Here is an 8,463-nt window from a genome sequence, read left to right as displayed (position 1 = left end):
GATGTGATTAGATTCCTGGGCCAGATTATAAAAGTCTACAGAACCAGTAAGATAAATTTTATCAGTACCACTACAGAACTAGGCCCATACATTTCCACGTGGAAACACATTTAAGTTATTTCAGTTTGGAATCCTAAACTGAGTTGCCCACAGTGCCTTCCAGATGAAGTTAAAACCAACAGCTTCCTCTCACAACCATTTCCGATAGTCAAGTGACAAGAAGACAGAAATTCTCTAGCTCCAAACTACTTGTGCTGCTTTGCCAAACCCAAGGTATTGACTACAGAAAGCTAATCATCAGTTCATGTAATCACCATTCTTCTCTAACTGCAGTCTCTAGAATCACGAATGACTGTTGAGTTACCAAATAAAATTTTGAGCATTGGCTTGTCCCCACCCCTACTACCTTTTGCCATGGCACCATTGTGTCACCTACTCCACCACTCCAGGCCAGAAATGGGTATCAATTATTTAAAATATAAATTATTAACCATAGATCTGTTTGTTCCACAACAATATAAAAATTCCAAACTTTTCATCAAGTTAGAAACTGTAAACAAATGTAGCAGGAGTCTACTTCCCATTTGCTTCAGCTCAAGATGCTCCAGCATGCCCCGAAATAGCACCAAAATATGTGGCTTGAATCGTAATTTGTCATACTCCCCTGAACCTCCTTCCTCCTAATTGATTCTTCACTTGCTTCTTGCTTTCCTCTAAATGTGAGTCGGTCCATACCCCTCCCTCTTCATATTCTACACTCTCTTCCTTGATGATCTCATTGAACTTAATTGCTTTAATAATCACCTCTCTGAGACTCACAATATTTTACCTCTGATCTCTGGACCAGAATGGTTTCTCTGCTACAGATTCCCAAAGGATCCCCTTCTCCCCATCACCCATGATTCTAATTCTTTGTATTGGTTTGTCCTGCTAAACTGGGAGCTTCACGGGGCCTGGTCTCATGTATTTCATATTTAGTTCTCTAATTCCTGGGTCTCCCATAGGGCCTAGACATTGCAAGGGAGTCAACCTCTATCCCCAATTTCATCTGCTTTTCAAATACCCTGAAAATGTTCTCCAGTGAAACTGAAACACATTCAGCTCCCACCAGCCTTTTTCTATTATGTTCAAATTCTGTACCTTGAACATTTTATCTCATTGACCTGTATTCTTCCCTGTTCCAGCTCCTGCCCACCATCTTTAAGAAACCATACTCTTCCTTTAGTCTCAGCTTAAGTCCCACCTCCTCCAAAAAATCTTTACCCAGGCTTCCTATTGGAAGCAGCCTCTTCTGCCTCCTGATTTTTATTACATTTTATCCATACCTCTTTTATGGTACTCACCGGTTTTGTATGTTTATAATACTTCTTTATTTACCTAGCTTCTTTGAGGAAAAGGTTATGCATTATACAGCTACAAATCTCCATACTACCTGGTACATGCAAAGATGCTTAACAAATATTTTTCACATGAATAATTAAGTGGATGAGTTATTATATTATAGTTATGTAGATAAATACATTATAGTGTAGTTAATATACAGTTACGATAAAATATCTTATAATATACCAATTTTTCCATTTGTACTGTTTCTCCAGGCTTGTGCAACATTTTTTTTGCTTGGCAACTCTAATGAGCAAACTGCCAGAAAATTGAGGGAAAACACACCTTTTCGGTAAGTGTAGCATGAAAATTTTTTAATCCTATCGAAATAAAAAAGCTAATGTTCATGCCTTCGTTTTTTTTTAAAGCTTACTTTATGAAACTTTAAGTATTCTGTTATGTTTTCTTGGAGATCAGAGGGAATCGATGAGGAAAAGTATATGAGAAAATGTTTATTTGTTAAAGATATTAGCACAAGACCTTTTAATTTTGACACAATGCAAATTTGCTTCCCCTGTTTTTAAATTTCATGTGAATGAAAGATTATCTTTTTAAATTACTTAAAAATAAAAACAAAATTGAAAAAGTGAGCAGAAAGGCCAAGTGATTTTTTATTTTGTAACAGCTGTTTTGCCAGATGATTTGACAGCTAATTGGAGTCATATTGTTTTTATTCTTAAACCCAGCAAATATCACCTGTTTTAATTGAGGGTCACTGCTGATTAAGCACTCTGCTCAGGTGTTTTCCTCATGTTTATGCCTAATAGATTATAGCCTGCCCAAGATCAGGAACGCTATTCATCACATCAAAGGTTTACAGCAACTGTCTTTCATAATTAGAGCAAAAGATTTCTTTTAGCGCTGACTGATTAAATTAGTAATTAAAATAGGTTGAAGATTTTCACAGTTTCTCAAAGAAATCAAGAAAAATAGATAGAGGTACACTTAGATCAGCTAAAGGGTTAATAACACATTTGTTAAAGGCTTTACTTTATTTAGCATAATAAATGAAAAATGGGATCACATTTATTTATTTCAAGAGAGATAACAGCCTTTCCAGTTATCAATTCTAGAGAAGGCCTTACTAAGAGCCTCCTAATCTCTGTTAATTTTTAGGCATCTTCTCAGGATAGAGCAATTAAACCTTGACACTTCAAATGTTCCACTTAATGATTCAGATAGTATCTTATTGATTGAGATACTGAAGAGAAAGATTTAGAGTTTCTACTTATCCTAAATTTCCAAAACAACTTGTTGCCCAATTTCTTTTATACTGTTATTAAATGTTGTGACTTCTCATCCTACTCTATCAAATTTCACTTCAAGGTCACCATTGCTTTTCTTGATAATAGTTTCCATCATCCAAATTACTCTTTACATTTAGTGTTATTAATTACACACAGTAATTACAAATCACCCTGTGATGTTTTATCTCATGTTATCTGTTATAGGTTATTCATCTGTTACCCAGAGAAAGTTCTGGACTTTCCTCCTAAATGATAGGATATACTCCAATTTACAGAGACCTGCAGGCCTCTGTATACCTACATCACTTTCACATATTCTTGAACATGTATTTAATCATATTTATGTAAATTTTGCATACAAGAAAAATATTTAAGTGTATTTCCTAATTGAGTTTTATTTAAAACTATCCATGGGGTTTCTATTTATCTTAAAGGATATGTATGTTATAAAGTACTTAATAAATTGGAAAATTAAAATTGCTATTAAAAGATACAATTTGACAATATACCAACTTTTTTAAATGTTTGGAATTTAAAAATAGCGACTTGGGATCTAATTTATTAGTTATTAACATACATAAGTATGAAAAGCGATAAGTTCTTTCTGTAATAAAGACAGGGTCAATCCCTAACCACCCTCCCTCACCCAACAGACAACCACTGTTCTGATTTCTGTCATGGAAATTAGAGTTGCCTTACATTGAACTTCATTTAAGTGTAATCATATAACGTGTACTTTTTTGCTTCTGGCTTCTGTCATTTAATATAAGGTTTTTGAGTTTCATCTCTGCTGTCGAGTATGATTGTAGTCCGTACCTATTTTTTAAATGGTGAGTAGTATTCCAACGAATTTATGAACTACGATGTTTTGTTTTTGCTGTTGTTGTTGTTTATCAGTTTCCTATTGGCCGTTTAGGTTATTTCCAAATTGTGAATTAAGTTGTTATAAACATTTCTGTAAAAGTCTTTTGTGGCCACATGTATTCATTTTTCTTGGGATAATACTGAGGAGTAGAATTTCTAGATCATAGGGTAGGTGTGTGTTTAACCTTACAAAGAACCACTTGACAGTGCTTTAGCGTCTTTATCCTATTTTACACTACCACCACATATGTATGATAATTTCATTTGTCCCAAATTTTCACCAGCATTTGATGTTATCAGTCTTCTGAGTTTTAGCTTGTGATCCCACTGTGGCTTTAATTTGAATTACCTTTATGATTAATGATATGAGCATATTTTCATGTGCTTGCTAGTCATTCATTTATATCCTTTTTGAGAAGTGTCTATATGAGTTGTTTGACCATTGGGTGTGTTTGCCTGATTTTGGGGAGTTTTTAAAACATATTTTGCATGTAAGACCTTTGTCAGACTTAATATATTATGAATATTTTCACTGTCTGTGACTTATTTTCATAACTATGTCTTTTGATAATAAGTATCCTCTCTAAGAAATATTTGTTAAAAACAAGTTTGAAAATCTTCATAGTTTTAGTTCTTACATTTGGGTCTATAATGATCTTGAATTAATTTTTCTAGGTGTTTTGAGTTAAGGATTGTGATGCATTTTTTTCACATTTTTATGCAATTATTCAAGCACGATTTGTGAAAAATAATTACCTTCCAAGTTAAATAACTTTGATATTTTACCAAAAATTAATTAATCATATACATCTAATTTATGAACTATTTATTCTATTTCATTGACCTATTACGTTATCCCTATACCGATATCACGCTATCTTGAATATTGTAATTTTGAGACTGGATAGTATAGGTCCTCTGTTTGCATTCTTTTGTATAATTATTTTAGCTACTTTAGATTCTCTACCTTTTTATGTAAATTTCAGAATTAACTAGTCAATTTCTACGAAAAGAAAAGAAAAGAAAAGACTGCTAGAGTTTTGATTGAAATTTCACTGTCTGTAATTTAATTTGAAGAGAAATGACTATTTTAACAATTTTGGATTTTCCAGTCCATGAATATTGTCATGCTCCTTGTTTTTTTTAGATCTTTTTTTATAAGTTGTGCTTTTTCAGTGTGTAGAGCTTTCACACATTTTTAAAGCTTATTCTTAAATATTTTGTCTTTTTATGTTATTATAAACTGAATTTAAAATTTTTCATTTCCCATTTCGTTGTTTGCTGTCAGTAAGTAGAAATAGAATCGATTTTTACACATTTACCTTGTCTCCTGCAATTATTCAAATTTACTTATTCTGATAGTTTTTTACATCTCTCTTTCCTATTATTCTAACTTGAACTATCTGAACAATGCAGAGTATAAGCAGTGAGAATAGATATCTTTGCCTTGTTCCTGATCTCATGAGGAAAGCATTCAATGTTTTATTAAGTATAATGCTACCTTTAGGCTTCTCATAGATGTCTTTCAGATTAAGGAAGTTTTTCTACACCTCATTTGTTAACTATTTTTTATAATGAATAGGTATTGAATTTTGTCAAAAACTTTTTTTCTTGCACATTGAAATGATTATATGGTCCTTTTTTTCTTTTCTGATAATTTGGTTGATTGGTCATTTAAGTGCTAAACCCATCTTACGTTCCTGGGATAAATTTCCATTTGTAATGTATGACCATTTTCTGTAATAATTCTGGATTTGACTTGATCATATTTTGTTAATAAAACTTATTTAAGTTTATATTCTGGAGAACATTGGTATCTGATTTTCTTTTCTTGAAATATTTTTGTCAGATTTTATTATTAGGTTCTTCTGGCCTTATTAAATGAGCTGGGAAGTATTTAAGTATTTCTTCCTCCTATCTTTTCTAAATAACTTGTGTATATTTATTTATTCATAAAATTTAGATAGAATTTACCAGAGAATTCATTGTGGCATGAAGTTTTCTTGGTCGGGAAGTTTTTAATTACAAATTTATTTCTTTTAAATACATAGTTATATTTTTTATTTTTGTTAATTTTGGTAAATTGTGTTTTCAATATATTTATTTCATCTAAGCTGTCAAGTATCTTTCCACAAATGTTTATAATATTCCTTTATTATCCTTTAAATTTCTGTATAAACTATCATAGCCCCTCCGTTATTCCCGATGTTGGCAATTTGTGCTTTCAGCACTTTTTTCTTGGTCAGTTTTGCTGAGGTATATTAATTTTATTAGTCTTAAAATTACCAACATTTGAATTTGTTTATTCTCTTTAGTTTTGTCTGTTAATTTAATTTGATTTTTGCTCTTATTTTTACTATATCTGTCTCTCTTACTTTGGATTTAATTTGATCTTTTTCTAGAAACTTAAGGCAATAACTTAGATTATTAGCTTTAAATCTTTCTTCTCTTGTATTTTTGCTGCTACAAGTTTCCCTTGAATTGTTGCTTTAACTGTATCTCACAAAATTTTATCCATAATATGTTCATTATCATTAAGTTGAAAATATTTTTTAGTTTCACTTATAATTTATTCTTTCACCATGAATTATTTAGAGATATGTTGTTTTAATTTCAAATACTTTTCTAGATTTCATATTCTTATGGATTTATAATTTAATTCCACTGTTGTTAGAACCATATTTTGTGAGCTTTCTATTTTCTGCAACTTACTGAGACATTGTATTTTGTAGCCCAGCATCAACATAAGGTCTACCTTGGTGAATGATACAAGCGCATTTGAAAGAAATACGTTCTATGAAGTTGTTGGATGTGGTGTTATATAAATATCAGCTTATTCAATTTCATTAATCATGTGATTGAAATCTTCACCCTAACATTTTTGGTCCACTTATTTTATAAAATTTTGAGAACAAGGTATTAAAAATCTCTAACTATGAATGTGGTCTTATCAGTTTCTCTCTTTTATTCTGTCAACATTAGCTTCATATATTTTTGGAGCTCTGCTATTAGGAGTGTACACATATACCTGTATAAGGGCTTTTAAAGTTACTAATGAAATAATTATTTTAACGAATATGAAATATTCTTCTTTTTATCTAGCAACTCTCCCTGTCTTTGCATCTACTTTGTTTGATATTAATATAGCCAATAATTTAACTTTTGACTATTGTTTTCATGGTATATCTTTTTACAATCTTTTGCTTTCAATCTATCTATATCTCATAATTACAGTGAATTTCATGAGACAATGTATACTTAGTTTTTGCATTTTATCTGATTTGCCTTATAATTAGAATATTTAGCTCATTGCATTTAGTATAATTAATGGTATAGTTTAAATTTGAAATCTTGATATTTATTGCATTTGTTTTTGATTCTTCCATTTCCTCCTTTCCTGTTTTGTTTGGGATTAATCAAGTTTTTTTAATAGATATTAAAATATCTATTTTAATTTCTCTATCTAGGCTCTTTAGTTGTACCTAAACTAATGGTTACAATATGCAATCTTGACTTATCACAGTCTACTTAGTATGCTTCATATAACATTAAAAACCTTGTAATAATATAATTACACTTGTACCCTCATTTTTATCATACACGTGAATTCTATATGCATTAAGATACAACTATGTATTGTTAGTTTTTCTTTAAACAGTTATTTTTAAAAAAGAAACTAAATATATTAGTTTTCTAGGGTTGCTGTAACAAAGTGCCAACTGAGTGGCTTAAATAGCAAAAATTTATTGTCTCACATTTCTGGATATTAGAAATCTCAGATTAAATGTCATCAAGCCATGCGCCTCTGTATGTGCTAAGGAAGGCTCTGTTCTAGGTCTGTGTTCTAACATCTGGTACTTCCTTGGCCAATCTTCACGCAGCCTTTTTCCTTTGTAAATATGCATATCTTTGTGTCCAAATTTCTCCTTTTTAGAAGGGCATCAGGCATATTGGATTAGAATCCACCCTAATGATCTCCTCTTAACATGACTACATCTATAAAGACGCTATTTCCGAGTAAGGTTACATTCTGTACTGTAGGTGAAGACATCAATGTGTGAATTTTGAGAGATACAATTCAACACATAACAACAAGAAAAGAAAAAATTGTTTATATATGTATATATAATGTAAATATATTATATGTATTATATATACATATATAAATACATACGTATGTATGTATGTGTGTATGTATGTGTATATATGTGAATCCCTTTATATTTACCATTTCCCAGGTTCTTCATTTCTTCTTATGGATCAGGTTTCATCTGGTATCATTTCCCTTCACCCTAAAGATATTTCTGTAGTATTTCTGGCGGTGCAGGTTTGCTAATGACAATTTTTCTCATATTCATTTATCTGAAAATCTTTATTTTAATCTAGTTAAAGATAGTTTTACTGAACATAGAATTCTGAATTGATGGGCTTTTCCCCCATTACTTTAAATGTGTCATTTAATTGTATTTGCCTCCCATTGTTTCTGATGTGAAGTTGGCCATCATTCATATTGCTGTTGCCTTATATCAAGATTTATCAGCTTAGTGCATTTTATATTTTAAGACATACAATTCTTTGTTGTAGGTGGCTTTCCAATGCATTGTAGGAAATTTAGCAGCAACTCTGGCCTCTACCAATTAGTTACCATTAGCACTTCGTTCCCCTCTCCAGTTGTGAAAATCAAATATATCTCCAGAAATTGCCACATTTACACAGGGGACAAAATGCTCCTCAGTTAATAACCACTTTATCACATTAATAACTTTGTGCAACTACCACTACAACCAATATATAGGGTTGTGTCATTAATACAAGGATCCTTCATTCTGCTGGTTAGAAGCCACATCCATTCTGCCTTATCCATAATCCCTGGCAACAACTAATCTATAGTCAGTCTCTATAATTTTGTTATTTAAAGAATGTTATATATAAATGGAATCCTATAGGATGCAATCTGTTAATTTTGTTT

General features: G+C 31.2%; 1 protein-coding gene across 8 annotated transcripts in view; it reads left to right on the top strand.

Annotated features, from left to right (window-relative positions):
* The first annotated feature begins 1,598 nt into the window (after positions 1–1,598).
* TENM3 (teneurin transmembrane protein 3) overlaps positions 1,599–8,463 on the top strand; it is a 766,204-nt gene continuing 759,339 nt past the window's right edge. For all 8 annotated transcript variants that reach the window (XM_036228685.1, XM_036228689.1, XM_036228687.1 and 5 more), the window contains exon 1: positions 1,599–1,675. The gene's annotated coding sequence lies outside the window, so the exon portion shown is untranslated. The remainder of the gene's footprint in view (positions 1,676–8,463) is intronic.

The sequence above is a fragment of the Rousettus aegyptiacus genome, unplaced genomic scaffold (genome assembly GCF_014176215.1).
Source record: "Rousettus aegyptiacus isolate mRouAeg1 unplaced genomic scaffold, mRouAeg1.p scaffold_m13_p_11, whole genome shotgun sequence".
Taxonomy (NCBI): domain Eukaryota; kingdom Metazoa; phylum Chordata; class Mammalia; order Chiroptera; family Pteropodidae; genus Rousettus; species Rousettus aegyptiacus.
The sequence above is the reverse complement of the archived record's forward strand: the minus strand, read 5'-3'. Positions and strand labels throughout refer to the sequence as shown.